The sequence below is a fragment of the Nicotiana tomentosiformis genome, chromosome 1 (assembly GCF_000390325.3).
Source record: "Nicotiana tomentosiformis chromosome 1, ASM39032v3, whole genome shotgun sequence".
Taxonomy (NCBI): Eukaryota; Viridiplantae; Streptophyta; class Magnoliopsida; order Solanales; family Solanaceae; genus Nicotiana; species Nicotiana tomentosiformis.
In genome coordinates this window covers 159720707-159737854 of record NC_090812.1, presented here as the reverse complement: position 1 = coordinate 159737854, position 17148 = coordinate 159720707, and the positions used below count along the sequence as shown (strand labels likewise).

The 17148-nt window shown below is 34.0% G+C and overlaps 1 long non-coding RNA gene and 3 other non-coding genes across 4 annotated transcripts; all 4 read right to left on the bottom strand.

Annotated features, from left to right (window-relative positions):
- Positions 1-193: 193 nt before the first annotated feature.
- LOC104089644 (uncharacterized) lies at positions 194-1798 on the bottom strand. Its single transcript, XR_684788.4, has 2 exons — positions 1634-1798; positions 194-738 (listed from the first exon to the last, which is right to left on the bottom strand). It is a non-coding gene; the product is annotated as an uncharacterized lncRNA (long non-coding RNA).
- Positions 925-1059, bottom strand: LOC117275067 (small nucleolar RNA snoR136). The gene has a single exon (XR_004505214.1). It is a non-coding gene; the product is annotated as a small nucleolar RNA snoR136 (small nucleolar RNA).
- Positions 1139-1230, bottom strand: LOC117275066 (small nucleolar RNA SNORD25). Its single transcript, XR_004505213.1, has one exon. It is a non-coding gene; the product is annotated as a small nucleolar RNA SNORD25 (small nucleolar RNA).
- LOC117275065 (small nucleolar RNA SNORD25) lies at positions 1322-1413 on the bottom strand. Its single transcript, XR_004505212.1, has one exon. It is a non-coding gene; the product is annotated as a small nucleolar RNA SNORD25 (small nucleolar RNA).
- Positions 1799-17148: the final 15350 nt, after the last annotated feature.

Here is a 17148-nt window from a genome sequence, read left to right as displayed (position 1 = left end):
GCAGACTACCCTCATTAGTGCATTTCTATGGGTTTACAAAATTTTACACAGTTCGGAGGATCTACTTGCACTGAGTAGTCTTTTGCGTGTTCATCTCTAATTTATTTACGCTCTAAATTTATCTAATCGATTCTAACACCAAGCGATTGAATGACAATGCAACGATATTAATTAGTGACATAAAACCTACAGATAAACTGAAAATGAGTGATAAAATGATCACAATCTAATTTCTGAGAGATGAACATACTAACATAGCTCCCCCAACGTCCAACTCAATTAAGAAAAGCATCATAAGAATTCGGGATAGATACTAACTGGACAACGTACAATACAAAGATACATTAGCATCTCTCCCTTCCACACAGCAAAATTAATCAGAAATTACCTACCTGAAGGGACAAAGACTATCACAGCAAAATTAGTCAGTAATCCATTAGTCAATAAATCCAAAAATTATTACATGTGGCCTAAAATACTTTTCGTTATGTTAAAGCATGTAAAATAAAAAACTGTATCATTCCGGAATGAAGTAACAATAAAAAAACTTCAATAAATAAAATTAAAATAATAACATTTAGATGCGCCGGTATTCTCCAAACACAAATAAAAAAGAGTATACGAACAGAGATATTAATACAGAGCATCACGATCACTTTTGCTTCAAGGGAACGAGTCGGTCAAAAATAATTGAATTTTGCCAACCAGATAGCGAAGCATCGGTGCCAAAAAATACAACTGCAACCCAAAATTCAGTATGATAATAGGCACAAAACACAATTAAAAGCTTCAATATTCAGTAGGATAATAGATCACAAATGCTTTACTTCATTGTTTTACCATATTTATGTTAGCTACTATCTAATTAACGCTTTGAAATGAACAGGAAAATAGACCAACCTACTTAATAGAAATGAACATAAACAATGTAGTACCCCAACGTCCAAATACACCATAAAAGGAGCAAAGGATAGCGAGAGGAACATTCTTTTTGGCTTCACTTGTCAAAGTGCCACACGATAATGTGTGACCCAATAAATAAATAGATATGCAAAGCATACTTTATATAAAGTCACAAACTTTTGAATAAAATTGAACAAATAAAGCACAGTTTGGATTAAAAATTGGAATTGAGTGGAAAAACTCAGTCCCTTAGATGTTCATAAATTGCGATCATTTTCGCAAATCATTACAGGTCTGTGTCTGTATAAATAGCTCATCATCGTTGTTCCACACATTCTCATTCATTAAAAAACTTCAAAAGATAATTAATCTTAAACGGCAGTATATTCAAAATATATGGAGTAATTAGAACAAGGTAAACAAACTCAGTCCCTTAGATGTTCATAAATTGCGATCATTTTCGCAAATCATTACAGGTCTGTGTCTGTATAATGGCTCATCACTGTTGTTCACCCCTATCAAATAATTTTGTTTAAAAAAAATGTAGCTGCCCCAGTGTAATCCAAACACAAATGAAAAAAGGGGTTAATGAAGGAGAATATAAAAAGGAGCAACACACACACTATAGCTTCTAGGGAACGAGTTGGTCAAAAATGGATAATCTTTTGCCAACCAGATAAAGAAGCTTTCAAATCATAACTAAAACAAATCAAAAATACAAGAGTATCACCATGGTTAAGGAGAGTGCCATTGGTAGGCGGTGGCGGAGGAGCAACTGCAGGGGAAGAAACACTAGGCTACGGCGTAGGAGAAATCAGAGTGAGAATCTATTAGACTTGCAGCTTCGTGGTCGTATTTATATACGATGGGGTCAGTGAAGGGTTAGGGTTTTGGGGAGAAATATTGTGGGCTTTTGAAATGGGCAAGAAGACTTGATCCATCTATATTAAGCCCATTTATTACTTTATTACGAGTACACTAATTGTTTTGGGCAAGTTACACATTTAGCTGATTGTCCAAACATAATTATATTTACTAATCAAATATTATTAAAATATATATATATAATATATATATATATATATATATATTACTATTATTATAGACCAGTTTTGGCTTAAAGTGAAATTATTATCAGATGCATAGAAATGCCTTGATTGTGTCCAATTGGTGAAATGAATTCTTGTTACAATACTTTTCGACCTATCGTTAGAGATATCAAAGCTTTCTAGCATTGGGATGGCCATGACTTTCTCAGAGAGTTTCAGTCGGTCTATTATTTCCTAGTCTCAAATCTATCAAAGAAGAAATATTTCTCAATCCCGCTAGAAGTAAATTACTCCTATCATGAAATAGTTTAGATAATTCTCCCTCAAATGGATTTTCTAAGATAATCAAGCAAATCTAATTTCGATGACTTTCCAATTACATCTGGTAATTTTTCAGAAAGCATATTTGTAAAAAGAACAATAGTTATCTGAGCTCAAATTTGAAATCGCATTGGGAACTACTCTGTCCATATTGTTTCAAGATACATTAGCATCTCTTCCTTCCACACAACAAAATTAGTCAGAAATTACCTACCTGCAGGGACAGGGACTATCACAGCAAAAAATTAGTCAGCAACAAATTATTACATGTATGTAAGCAAGGGCGGAACCAAAAATCCCTTAGCCAGAATTCTGTGAAGCTGACTATATATTAACTTATTTGGCGAAGCTGTCTATATAATATTCATTTCAATTCAAATGACATAATTTGAGTTGGTACAAAATTTAAGGAAATAAAAAAGAAACTTTTGATACATGTGATCCTAAAAACTTAAAACGCAAAAGCTTTAAGGGCCATAATATTTTGTGGCCTAAAAAAACTTTTCATTAAGTTAAAGCAGGTAAAATTAAAAACGTAATGTTACATTATTTTCAAATATAAAACGGTATAATTTTTAATGAAGTAATAAAAAAATATATCATCTATATTGAAACAACATTCACACAACTCAAAAATATAGCTCAATAGTTAAGTTAGCTCAAAATCACTAGTTCAGCTACCACTAGCCATAGTCTTTTAATTTTTAAACACTATATATAATAAAAACTTCTATAAATAAATTTAAAATAATAACATGTAGATGCGCCAGTATTCTCCGACCACAAATAGAAAAGAGTATGCGAACAGAGATGTTAATACAAAGCATCACGATCACTTTTGCTTCAAGGGAACGAGTCGGTCAAAAATAATTGAATTTTGCCAACCAGATAGCGAAGCATCACAGCCAAAAAAAAATACAACTACAACCCAATATATTAAGCCCATTTATTACTTTATTACGAGTACACTAATTGTTTTGGGCAAGTTATACATTTAGCTGATTGTCCAAATATAATTATATTTACTAATCAAATATTATTAAAAATATGTATTATATATATATTACTATTATTATAGACAAGTTTTGGCTCACTTTTAAAGTGAAATTATTATCAGATGCATAAAAATGCCTTAATTGTGTCGAGTTGGTGAAATGAATTCTTATTACAACACTTTTCGACCTATCATTAGAGATATCAAAGCTTTCTAGCATTGGGATGGCCATGACTTTCTAAGAGAGTTTTAGTCAGTCTATTATTTCCTAGTTTCAAATCCATCAAAGAAGAAATATTTCTCAATCCCGCTAGAAGAAAATTACTCCTATCATGAAATAGTTTAGATAATTCTCCCTCAAATGATTTTCTAAGATGATCAAGCGAATCTAATTTCGATGACTTTCCAATTACATTTGGTAATTTTTCAGAAAGCATATTTGTACTAGGGTGGGCATCGGTCGATTCGGTCCGATTTTGTAGAAGTTTGGTTTGGTTTATTCGGTTTCGATTTGTGATTTTAATAACCAAAACCGAATCATAATAACTTCGGTTCGGTTCGGTTTATTCATGTTCGGTTCGGTTTAATCGGATCGATTTTTTGATTTCAAGCCATGACAAAAATAGTAGGAAACAACGAAAATAGATTACTTGTTGAGATAATAGCCAAAAAGGGTAACCAAAAACTCCAAGTCCAACAACAGATCTCTACAAATTTTCTTGATTTTGCTCTCTTTTCATGGCTACTGATTCTGTTCCACAGCAATTTTACTTAGATGACAAATGGAAACTGTCCAAAAAACAAAGCTTAGCTCGTAGTTGTCGCTCTTCTTCCTCTATTTACAACAAAGGATGTGCTTTTACAAGAAATGTGCTTCTTTGGTAAAAGAACAAAGAGGCAGGTTTTATATTATGAGGCGTTGTGTTACTTGGTGCAGTAGTAAGTTGCTTCGTTTTCCAAGATTATACCAAGTGACAACAAAAAAATAAACAAACAAAAACGAAGTTGCTCTAGTAGTATTTCGATTTTGGGCTTAGTGCAGCAATAATTTGGTTTTGGGCTTAGGCTAAAAAAAATCATTTTTTTGGTTTAACCGAAAATCGAACCATTAAAACCGATCACCGAATCGAACACCGAACATTTTAAAACTATAAACCGCAAACCGACCGAATAAACCGAAACCGAATAAACCGAAATTTTCGGTTCTGTCAATTTTTTCGATTTGGTCGATATTATGCCCACCCCTAATTTGTAAAAAGAACAATAGTTATCTAAGCTCAAATTTGAAATCGCATTAGGAACTACTCTGTTCATATTGTTTCCACCAAGCCTAATTTATTCCAAATATTTGCATTGATATAACCAATTTGGGATGGTGGAGTTGAGATTGTTGAATGCAAGATCAATATTTTTAAATTTTGTTACGTTTTCAGCCTTACTTGGCATCGTACCTTCAATACCACTAAGAAGAAGTGTCAAGTTATTCAAGATTATTGGGATCAAATAACCATATCGGTAAAAGACAGTTGAAAGAGTTATCACCTACCTTGAAGGTCGTGAGAGAAGTTAAGTTAATAGAACCTTGAGAAAATGGGCCAATCAAATTACTAACACTCAAATCAAGAGAAACAAGAATGGAGAGATTTGAAATCGCCTATTTTAATATCTATGGCAAGTTATACATTTAAATAATTGACCGAAAATAATTATATTCACTAGTCAAATATATAAAAAAATATAAATATATATATTATATGTCTATTATTATAGATTAATATACAAAAGCTAGGTAAAAACCCTCAATAAAAAAGGGGATGCTTGGCAAGTAAGCCCTAGAATCTTGGCAACGGGGAAATTCAACTTACAGGTGTGCGCACACATGGGGCATCGCAGGACAAACCAACCGCCATAGCAAGTAAGTCTTGAAACTTGCATGGATTTAGGTATATAGGGTTTGACACAACATATGTTGCAAGCCATCTCATCCCTTTGGACACTTCTCACTCTAACCCATTTTTAAAACCACAAAACTTCCTAATTAATATCCGTGGCGAAGCCAAGAATTTCTCTAAAAGTGTTCAAACTTGAAAGAAGTAAAAACAATTACCTACAAAAAGTGTTCAATATATATTATTTACCTCTAAAACCTAATATTTTAACTATATATACATTATAATTTTTTTACGAAGGGTGGTCAATTGATCATCCTTAAGTAAATGTAGCTTCGCCCCTAATTAATACCCGATGTGGGAGTATCATTAGTTCGGGAATTTTATTGGCCGTATTTTTTTGGATCAAATTTATGGAGATTTTTACATGGTTGCTCCTTTTTAAAAAACTATTCTCATAAATGTAATATGGCCATTATTTTGGCTAATGGAGTCCATATAACACAAGAATAAGTATCTTTGCAAAGTGTAGACTTTGTTGGCAATATTCTTTGGGACCCAAAAATATTGCATTGTGTGTTGGACATCATTTGCACAAGTTGTATCTCTTCTTTTACACCTAAGAGGCCAATACTTTTTTGCCTATAAAAGGGAAGGTCATTAGTTCATTTTATACACACCAACAAGACTTGTCTTCAATTCTTGTTTCTTCCCTTCTTCCTTTATTAAGAGTGTTTTGCATGAGAGTTAGTGTTGGGAAGCACTTGTGTGAACCCTTTCTTTTGAGTGATCTTGTGAGGTTATTCTCTTAGGGTATTTGGGATTAATTAGAGTGTTTACTCTAATTTTGTACTCTCTTTTGTACTCTTATTCGTATAGTAAATTGCCTCTCTCCGCTTGTGGACATAGGTCACTTTGACCGAACCACGTTAAATTTGTGTCTTCTTTATCTACTTTAATTACCGTTATTATCAACTTCAATTGTCTTTGTTATTGTCATTATACCGTTATTTGGCTAAATTCTGCACCACCCTGGTTCCCGATCCTAACAAATTGGTATCAGAGCCAGATCTAACCGGGTTAGTTTCAATAGCCAAAATGACTCTAACAAAGACCTATGTTGAGAAATTTGACCGAAGTACAAACTTCGGAATATGACAATTAAAGATAGAAGCTATCCTAATTCAGGATGACTTAGACTTGGCATTGCAAGGAAAGGAGAAGAAGACGGATGGATGGGGAGTTTCGTGTCATAGACAAAAGGGCAAAAGCATGTATCGTTTTAAATCTCTTAAATGAGGTTTTACGTGAAGTTTCTGTAGAAACCACAACCAAAGGCATGTGGGAAAAATTGAAAACCTTATATATGAAGAGAACGGTGGAAAATAGACTTTACCTGAAGCAAAAGCTTTATACAATTCGTACGGGTGAAGGTACCTCTATTCTCTCTCATCTTGACATCTTTGATTCCATTCTTATGGATTTGAGTAATATAGATGCTGAAATTAAAGATGAGGATCAAGTTGTGTTACTGCTTTTTTCTCTACCCCTATCTTTTAAGCATATAAGAGATACTATATTTTATGCAAAGGATAATATCTCTTATAAGAATATTAAATCTATCTTAAAATCAAAAGAACAGATAGATAGTGATATTACTGGGGAAGCTAGTGGAACTCAAGCGGAAGTTGGCTTGTTTGTTAGGGGCAAATCCGACTATATATCCAGATACAATAATTTACAGTGTCGCTATTGTCATAAGAAAGGTCACAATATCTCTGAATGCTATAAGTTGAAAAATAAAGAAAAGCACAAGGAAAGGAAAAATGAGCACAAAAATACTGACATTGCCGAAGCAAGTGTAACTGCTGATGAAACTGAGGGAACTATTTTTTTAGCAACTAATAATAGTTTCAAATCTAACAATAAGTGGATTTTAGATTCGGGTTGTTCTTATCATATGTGTCACAATCGGTATTTATTTACTACATATGAATCTATTGGAGGTGGAGTTGTCTTGATGGGCAATAATGTTGCCTACAAAGTTTTTGAAAAAGGTACAGTCCGAATCAAAATGCACGATGGTGTGGTGAGAATTCTCACTGATGTTAGACATATTCCTGACTTGAAGAAAAATCTCATCTCTTTGGGCACTCTAGAATCTCTTGGGTGCAAGTACACATGTGAAGGTGGAGTTTTGAAAGTTTTTCATGGTGCTCTTGTGATCATGAAAGCACACAGATCTGGTTCGTTGTATACTTTATTGGGATCCACTGTTATAGGCCTTACGACAGTTTCAGTATCAGACAACTTGTCTGATTTTGATGGCATTAAATTTTGACATATGTCCATTGAGGCTTTTGCGGATAAGGTGGAGAAAATTTACTATATCATCCAAAATTAGGTCAAGGTGGAGATTTGTAATATGATCATTATTTTGGATAATGGAGTCCATATAACATAAGAATAAGCATCTTTGCAAAGTGTAGATTTTGTTGGCAATATTTTTTGGGACCCAAAAATATTGCATTGTGTGTTGGACATCATTTGCACAAGTTGTATCTCTTCTTTTACACCTAAGAGGCCAAGATTTTTTTGCCTATAAAAGGGAAGGTCATTAGTTCATTTTATACACACCAACAAGACTTGTCTTTAATTCTTGTTTCTTCCCTTCTTCCTTTATTAAGAGTGTTTTGCATGAGAGTTAATGTTGGAAAGCACTTGTGTGAACCCTTTCTTTGGAGTGATCTTGTGAGATTATTCTCTTAGGGTATTTGGGATTAATTAGAGTGTTTACTCTAATTTTGTACTCTCTTTTGTACTCTTATTCGTATAGTAAATTGCCCCTCTCCGCTTGTGGACGTAGGTCACTTTGATCGAACCACGTTAAATTTGTGTCTTCTTTAATTACTTTAATTACCGTTGTTATCAACTTCAATTGTCTTTGTTATTGTCATTATACCGTTATTTGGCTAAATTCCGCACCACCCTAGTTCCCGATCCTAACAATAAATAATAGTAATCTATGTTTATTCCAAAACAGACATATTTTTTTACTTCTTTAGCACTTTCACGTTGGTAACTCATTAACTAAGGGATCCCTCTACATCAATACACTTTTATTACATTTTCTTTTCCCTCTCTCTTCCATAATTTTCTTTCTTCTCCTCCATAAATAACACTTACACAAATATATCAAAGATTCTGAAAAAAGAATATCTAAAAAATAATCCCCTCTTTAACGAGGTTGCACAATGGGAATTTTAGTATTTTTTTTCTTTAAGTTTTAAAAATTTTGTTGTAGAATTTTATTTTTACTCATAATATACCTTTATTATATTTCAAGGATATTATATGTCGATAATTTATAATATAAATATTCCATCAATATGTCATGTATATTATATGTATTTTATACCACACACTCATATATATATATACACACACACATCATAATATGTAAATAAACAAAATATACCATAAACATTCTTTATAGATGTGTATTATATTATTCTTTATATATACCACTATTATATAATTTATCACATATACCATTTAAATAGAAAATATATAAGCACCACCAATCAAAGTTGTAGCATCTTAAAATAATATGTTATTTTCCAAATTTAAACTCCAAAGAAGGAAACGTAAAAAAGAATTTTGCATGTACAAAAAGAAAATAAGAAAGAAAGACATTAGAAAATGGAAGACAAAAAAAAAGAGAGGAAGGATTGTATCAGTTATGGAAAATAAAAAATTTGAGCGAAAAAATAGGAACAGTTTCCTATGGGGTTGATTCCTGTCCAGCAGAATTTTAGGATCATTTATTTGAAAGTTATTAGGATATATTAATATTTAGGTGCCGTGGATGATAATAACTTATGTTGCTATAATTTTGCAAAATTTCTTTAAATATTGCCTAGTTATGTTTTTTACTACAAATTTATGTACTTAAATCCATTATTATTGTTTTCATTTTCTCTTACATTGGATTAAAATAACGACTTCACTCATCGACAGCACTAACATTGTTTCTAAAACTGTTTTATTGGACGGGGTTTGCACCAAAACATCTTTAAATGTTCTTGACGTTTCCTATTTTTCTAATGAACATTCATTATTGGGCTCAATCAAAACTATCCATACCTTTGGGCTCCCAATTCAGCCTAGCCCATTTAGAATTTCCATAAGCTGGAGCCCAATTATGATAAATTAACTCAAGCATGCATCTACTCAAAAAATTCCGGCAAATGTATATATTGTGTACAATTAGTATAAAATATATGTATATTAGCTAGAAAATATAAATATTTTTAACCGAATGGCCAAAAGTGTAACTTTTCCCCTAGTTAGTCTCTCCTTTTCAATGTGCTCAAGTATGGTGTCAACGAGGAAAAAACATGCATTTTAGGCCCATTGCAAAGGAAGTTAGCTTTGAGCAACTATAGAGTTACCATAAGTAGTCATATCCAACCTTGTTGTTCCTTTATTTTTTTTACCTATATCGCTACATACATGAAACATCACATATTGAACATCAAGTACCATTTCCCAAGAGCATAAATTTAAGAGAATAAAGGTAACAAACCTTGGACTAAAGTTATCAAACCATGAAAAATTGAGGGAAAAATTATTGCTGACAATCCTAGTGAGTTATTCAAACTCAAAGTTCTTTTTTTTTTTCTTTTTTTTTCCTATACTACGATTTACGACAAACTATTATGGAATTGACGCGTAGTTATAGTTGTGGTGTAATATTGTGTTGTACAACTTCCTAACAATTAAGTCAATAGAGAATACATCTTGATTGTAAATATTAGTTGTAATCTCTCAATTTTGTTGCTACAAACAAGGATAAGGGAGGTGTGTGGGGGTGAGGGTGGGTGGGTGTGGGTGGGGGGAGAGGAAGTGAAGAAGGCTTGAATCCTTTTTATGGGATAGAAAACTATTGGAAAAATCACATGGTATAGCCAACTGATACATTGTATTTATCATTTGTAGCTTAACTTTCAGAAAATTATTATTTATAACCATATTTAAATTTTATAGCAAATTCACTTGTATTTCTTCATTCTGATGGAAGAATTTTCAGCAAATTCTTATATTTCTATATTTCGCCTTGATTTTGCACCATATATGTATTTTTTTTCCAAGTACGAGATTTTTTTTTTGCACCATATATGTTTGACTGTATTCTTGTGGTTATGTAACCATATATATACCCATATATTTTTGTTGTTTGTATCCTTATTAGGGTTGTTCAAATGAAATCGGAAAATCGATCCGAATCGGTAAATCAAGTCAAACCGACTTAATAAATCGATAATCACTCGGTTTGGTTTAGTTTTGATTTAAATTTTTAAAAACTGATAATATTTGGTTTGGTTTGGTATTAAACCCCCAAAAAACGGGACCAACCCGAACCAAACCGACAATACATACATATTTAAAATGTATATGTGTGTGTGCTCGCATGTCTTTTATTTTATAATATTAATTGAATCTTCTCTATCTTTTTATAATTTTGGCCCATCCCAAGTCCAATACTAATACAAATAAGTAGAGTAGGAAAACCCTAGCCCATTTGTCCCCTAGCCCATTTAAGTTTAAGATAAAATAAAATTCTGTCTTTTGGAGGTAAAAAAAAAAGCCAAAACCCTAGTTAAAAAGCAAATTGCCAAAATCATATCAACGAAAGTCAAAGCTAGTCTCATTTTTTAGCAAATGAACAATACTATTTCAAGTTTTCTTAGTTCTTGCCGTCAATAATGGCAACCCCAGTAAGAAGTAAGAACTACTACTCCAATTTTAACTTTTCAATATATTTTTCAATGTGTTTGCCACAAAGGAAAAAATAAAGAAATTGGGTATTTTGATTTTTAATTGATTGTGTTACTATCCTCTAAAGTAGCTTTTTACTTGCTTTGTATCCCTTCTCTGATTCTTTTACTTTAGAAATCAATTTTGTCCGGTAGTTTTCTATTATAAACTGTTAGTTTCTAAATTTTGTTTTCTGTTGCAGACTTGCAAAAGATAATACTTCTCTTTTTCACATCAATATATATAAAGTTTCTGCCCTCTTGATTGATCTAAACAAAAAAGCTCTATGTTTAAAAATATTGTCTAATTGACGAGTTATTTGTAGATGACACCAATTCAGTCACATGTACCTTACGTTTTGCTTTAATGTATCTTGTTTTTATTTTTATATTTTCTTAATCTACTTATATCAATTTCTTTGCATTATAAACTATATCTTTAAAAATCGGAAAAATCCGCAAAAATCGAACCAAACAGATAAAACTGTTAAATTGAAACCGATAAAATTTATATTGTATTGGTTTGGTTTGGTTTGAATATTAAAAACCCCGTCTTAGTTGGTTTGGTTTAGTTTTAAGTAAAAACCGAGCCAAACCGAACCACGAACACCCCTAATCCTTATATATAATTTTTTTTTACTTATTTCACCATGTTATATTCGTTTCGCAAACGAATATAGATGATATAAGTTGTATTAGTTACGCGAATGAATACAGTTGACACAAATTATATTTGTTCCGAGAACGAATACAACGAATACAAAACGCCTGTCAAGGGAAGATTTGCTCTGAATGGTAAATATTGAAACAATAGCTTTAAAATATAATTAGCTATGAAATTGTAGCGTTTTTAAAATTTCTTCAAAAATATTCATAGGATCACACTTTCCATAGGGCAAAGTGTCTTGTACCATCCAATCAGACAACGAAAAATGTCACACAAGAAAGTGTATATCACTTGGCAGCCCATATTGTTATAATTATAAAAATAGGCATTTTTCTTATAGTTTTTTTTTTACTTGATTTGGCAGCTTCTAATAATTCCATTTTCAACTCCTATTTTTTAGTTCGCTAGATAACCCACTCTCTTTAGAAGAGCTCACAAATTACACCTTTTATTGTGGGTTTCTTCATTAAATGGTCTTAATTTGTTAGATCTTCTTCCAATTCACATTTGCTAGAATGGAGATTGTGTCACCCACTAAATAAAGAATATTTTTTTATTAGGAATTTTCCTTACTGCATTCCATTAGTATCATATGTTTATCTACTTATCGTAAATTAGCCTTCACTTTTCTAAGGTGAGATTCACATTAAGGTTTGCAAAATGGACACTACAGTTTGTCGACCAATTACTAATATAGTTGACTTAAAGACAATTAAATATCATTACTAATTTATGCCCTCCCCCCGCCCCCCTCCCCCCCCAAAAAGGAAAGATAGTTCTCATATATTCAATCTCCTCTATTAACACCATATTTCTCATAAGTTTTAATTGAAATGCAAAAGAAGCAAATACCTGGAAACACAAGGACATAATATGCAATTTGGACAAAAGATGAATTAAAATGCCGTCCTTGAGATCATAATGTCTTAACCTATTAACTAATATAAACTAAATGAGTTTCTTAATACTCTGTACAAAATCTATCAAATTACCACCCTTTTGTACGTCCTTCCTCAACTAAAAGCCCAACTATTCCCGGAACAGATCCAACGGAGACAGTGTGGGGCTTCTAATTCAGAGGATTAGAACACGTGGCTACGAACCGCGATATTGGGGTTCGAATCCCTCCTAGCCCACAACTGCCCCGAAAGGGGAATCACTGGGTCTCGGGGACTCATTTTGACTGAAAATAGGGTCGGGTCTTTAACATTTTCCAATTATTCTAGTTTAGAAAAGCCAAGAAAAGTGAGCGTCTAGCGTGAATCGAAATTTGAGTATGTCTCAAAGTGAGTGAATCTCGGGAAATGCTTCTGTTTACCCTCAAAATCGGATAACAATTGAATTTGTGAGTGGTTATAAGGACGTGTGGATTAACTTGATACAAAACGATAAATTAGATTGCAATTGAAATAAATGACGATAAAATAACTGCAAACCGTAGGAATTGGATTTCGGCTTAAGAAAGCAGGCCACCCTTGAGTTGAATGCGCTTTTATTGACAGAAAAATAGCAAAGAGTAAGAGCTTGGAGAATATATTACTTATCAGTATATGTTACAATGTATTTCATGGATTGTCAAGTCCGCTTTATATATTGAGGGAGACCTACCCTTCAGGATATTATTTAATTGTACTATAAAAAATATAAGTCCTTGATTTTGAAGACTATTGGTTCCTTTTTTAACTAATTTCGTGATTTCTGCCATAATGATTGGTTAATGGCAAGAATCACGGACCCTTGTTGGATGAGTTGGTAGACCTTACTTCGAGACCGTTAGAAAAAAGACCGGTTACGCCTTCGGTAGACTCGAGGGCAAATCTGATAATCTCGATGGCTAGTTTTGATGATACTTTGGGTCCGATCTTGAATATTATAGACCGTGTTGGAGGTCAGATCGAACCTCGGACTTCAATTTTAGCCTATTACAGATGTACTGACCTTGACTCTCCGTTTCTCAAGCTCGATCGAACACCGAGCTCGATTTTACCCGTACACAGATAATCCCCTCATTTTTCGGAGAGTAGTCGACGAAAACTGATATGAGGCTCAGATTCTCACTTCGATATATCATGACGTAAGAGACAAAATACAACGTCAAATCACATTACTTTTCGGAGAGTAAATGATGAGAAACGATACGGGCTCCCGATTCTCACTCCGATAAATCATGACGACGGATTCATGACGTAAGTGATAAGAACAGTTGAAAACGTCTCGTCGGCCCAGTCTTCAAGCATTAAATGGGTGTCAGTTGATGGTCGACCGCTACAGAAAGCGAACCTCCGTTTGAGAAAACTATAAATACCCCATTTATTCATTCATTCATTATAACTTTTACATTCAAATTGTATTTTGAGAAAACTTCATCACTCTCATCTACTGGTTTTCTGAAAGCTTAAGTTCAAACTTCTTCCCTTATGGTTTTCTGAGAATTCTTATAAGTTATCCGATAATTATACCTTCTCTTCTAGTTCTTTTGAAAGTTTACATAGGTTATTTCGCTAAGCACGCCTCCTCTTTTACCAGCACTTTCTTCTACATTATTTATAAAAAAATGGCAAAGACTTCAAAATCTGTTCCTAAAAAAGAAACCCCTTCTTCCTCGAAATTATCTGAAAATGTTTTGCCTGCTGCTACTGAGGAACCAACACCGGAACCCCCTTTAAATTCATTTATCTCTTTGGGGTGCCCAACTAGGGCTGTCTTCAAGATCGAGAAAACCCCCTTCGTACCGGGTCGGTGCGAGCCGGTCTCGAGGTACATATGTACTATTACTACCAACATCCTCGATAAGGTCAAATAAGACTGCAACTGGGGAGATAAACTCGTAGTGGTCCCTACCCCCGAGGAATCGATCACCACCTACGTTGAGGGTTTGTTAAGTGTTTACACTTATCCTTTCACGCTGGGTCCTTTAGACCCAGTTATCATAGCCTTTTGCAAAAGGTATGAAGTGACGCTAGGGTAGATCCATCCTTCATTTTGGAGGATTGTTATTCTGCTTAGTTTCTTTGTGAGCAAGCTGGGGGGGGGGTGTCTGTTTACCCTCGACCACCTCATGCGCTTGTATAGCCCTCGACTTTACCAAGGGGGATTAATCAAGCTCGCACGTCGAGCCACTAAGGCCTTATTCTCGAGCATCGACGAAGATCGGGACATGGGCTGGTTGGGACGATTTGTTCGAGTGAGGACCTTAAACTTAATCCCGACTGCGGACATGACATTTCTCGAGAAATGGAACATGAAACGTAAGTGTAACTTCGCCTTGAATTTTTTTTTTTTTTTGTTTCCCTCCCTTCTCATCGATGTTATGTGATGATGCAGTTGTTGCCCAGATGCCAGATGCCATCCCTTGACTCAAGAAGTGGGTCGAGGGCATTGCGACACAAAGACCTTATTCCGAGTGCTTATGGGGTGAGCTCTCGAAGGGCCGATGGGAGGCTCGTAACCATGGTGAGAACTTTTCTCTAAGTTATATTTGATTTTACTTTCATATCATCGATCTCTGAATCGTTTTACTTTCTTTTTGCAGGTTTACCAAAAGATGTCGAAATGAGGCCTCCATCAGTCGACGACGACATTGTTACACCTCATATTTTCGTACGTGAAAGTTCGCCATAAGTAAATTGATAAAAGCTCAGAAATGAGATGTTACATTCTGCATTTTTGTATGTTAAATTTTTGTTATAAGTTAATCGACGTAAACTCGGGAATGAGATTATTTTTGAGGTTATAAGCATTTATGCTATTTCAAATAAGGGATAAGTAAATTTGTGAAGGTGAGAGAGTAAACGAATCAAAGAAAATAAGTTTCGTTGAAGGTTGTCAATTTGAGATAAAATACAGTCCGAGCTATAATACCCGATATTTATGGACTAGTGTCATACAAGGTACCACATGACCATGATAGTAAGGTACATAAAGTGTGTTAAAAGTGAGTAGTATTTTAAGTAATTTAAGATAATTCTTAATTATGTGGATAATTGAGTAATTAGTAATTTTAGTGGGAGATTAACTAAGTAATTAAAAATACTTGGATAAGCTTGATAAGCCTCATAATGTGGAAGCCCAAGAAGTCTTGATCAAAGCCCAAATAATGAGTCTTAACTCATGTAACAAGGTGGCAAGATTAGAGGAATTTTGGTGGCCAAGTCATCTCCTAAGTAGGGCCCACACCCACTAGGATAAAAGACCTCTCTAATTCAAAGATATGTGCTTATATCTAATCTTCAAATAATGGATCTTCTTCAGCAAATTCATACGAGACATCTTAATATTATAGCAACGTGAGAATTTGCGATTCTAAGGGAGTACAGTGCAATCTTTCTCAAGAATATCATACGGATTTTTTCCCTACTCCGATCTTGCCATCATATGTTTTGTCGCGATTGTCAGGTGTTGGAAGGATTGTCAAGAGAATCGGCTCAGGTATGTTAAGGCTATCCCTTCTTTCCTTTTGGCATGATCCATACATTACAAACGAAACGAGAAAATACACAACTTTCATAAATGACTCTATTCATAGAAGTACTAGAAGTGCCTACGTTCTTGATTCCCCATGTGTCCTATTATTCTATCATCTGTTCATGGGTATCAGAAAATACGTAAGTTGATAAAATTTATTTCATGATATTAATCAAAGGCATATTGATCTTGTGACATTCTGAGAAATCTTATTAACGCACTTCTTATGCATTTCATTCATTTATACATGTACATTGACCCATGACCAGATGACGTTATATACGCGTATATTATATGTATATGGAATATGGAAAAAGGTTACGTCGTTATATACGCACCACCACCTGATCAACTGGTATACGTTGATGATTTGCCTACAGTGGCCGAGATGATATGATGGGATGCCCTCAAAGGCTTAATGATGTTATGAACGCATATACCTATGCATGGTATGACATTTATACGCATATGCATGACATTATAAAAATAAAATGATTCACAGAGCTATTCAGACTTACATGTTGAGTCTTTTACTCCATGTTTCTCTATGTCTTTTATTTACTGATTTTCATTCCTTATATAATCGGTACATTATTTGTACTAACATCTCTTTTGCCTGGGGACGTTGCGTTTCATGCCCGCAGGTCCCGATAGACAGGTTGAGAGTCCTCCAAGTAGGCTATCAGCTTAGCGAAAGGTGTTGGTGTGCTCCATTTGCTCCGGAGTTGCTTATTTGGTTAGTATGATTTGGTCATGTATTGATTAGTATGACGGGGCCCTGTCCCGACCTTTATGGTATTTATCTATGTCACGCCCCAAATCTGGGGAGGCTTGGCTGGCACCCGGTGCCGTGCTGGCCCGAGCGAACCACTATGTAACTCATGATCGTTTGACCAAAACTAAAACATACATAGGTCGAGTTAGATGAACTCATTAATTTTGTAACTATCATGGGCTCACATGGCCATAACTCATAATGCACAACTGTAAGTGGGAAAATACTGTATCAATGAACTATCTTTCTTAAAACATGAATACATAT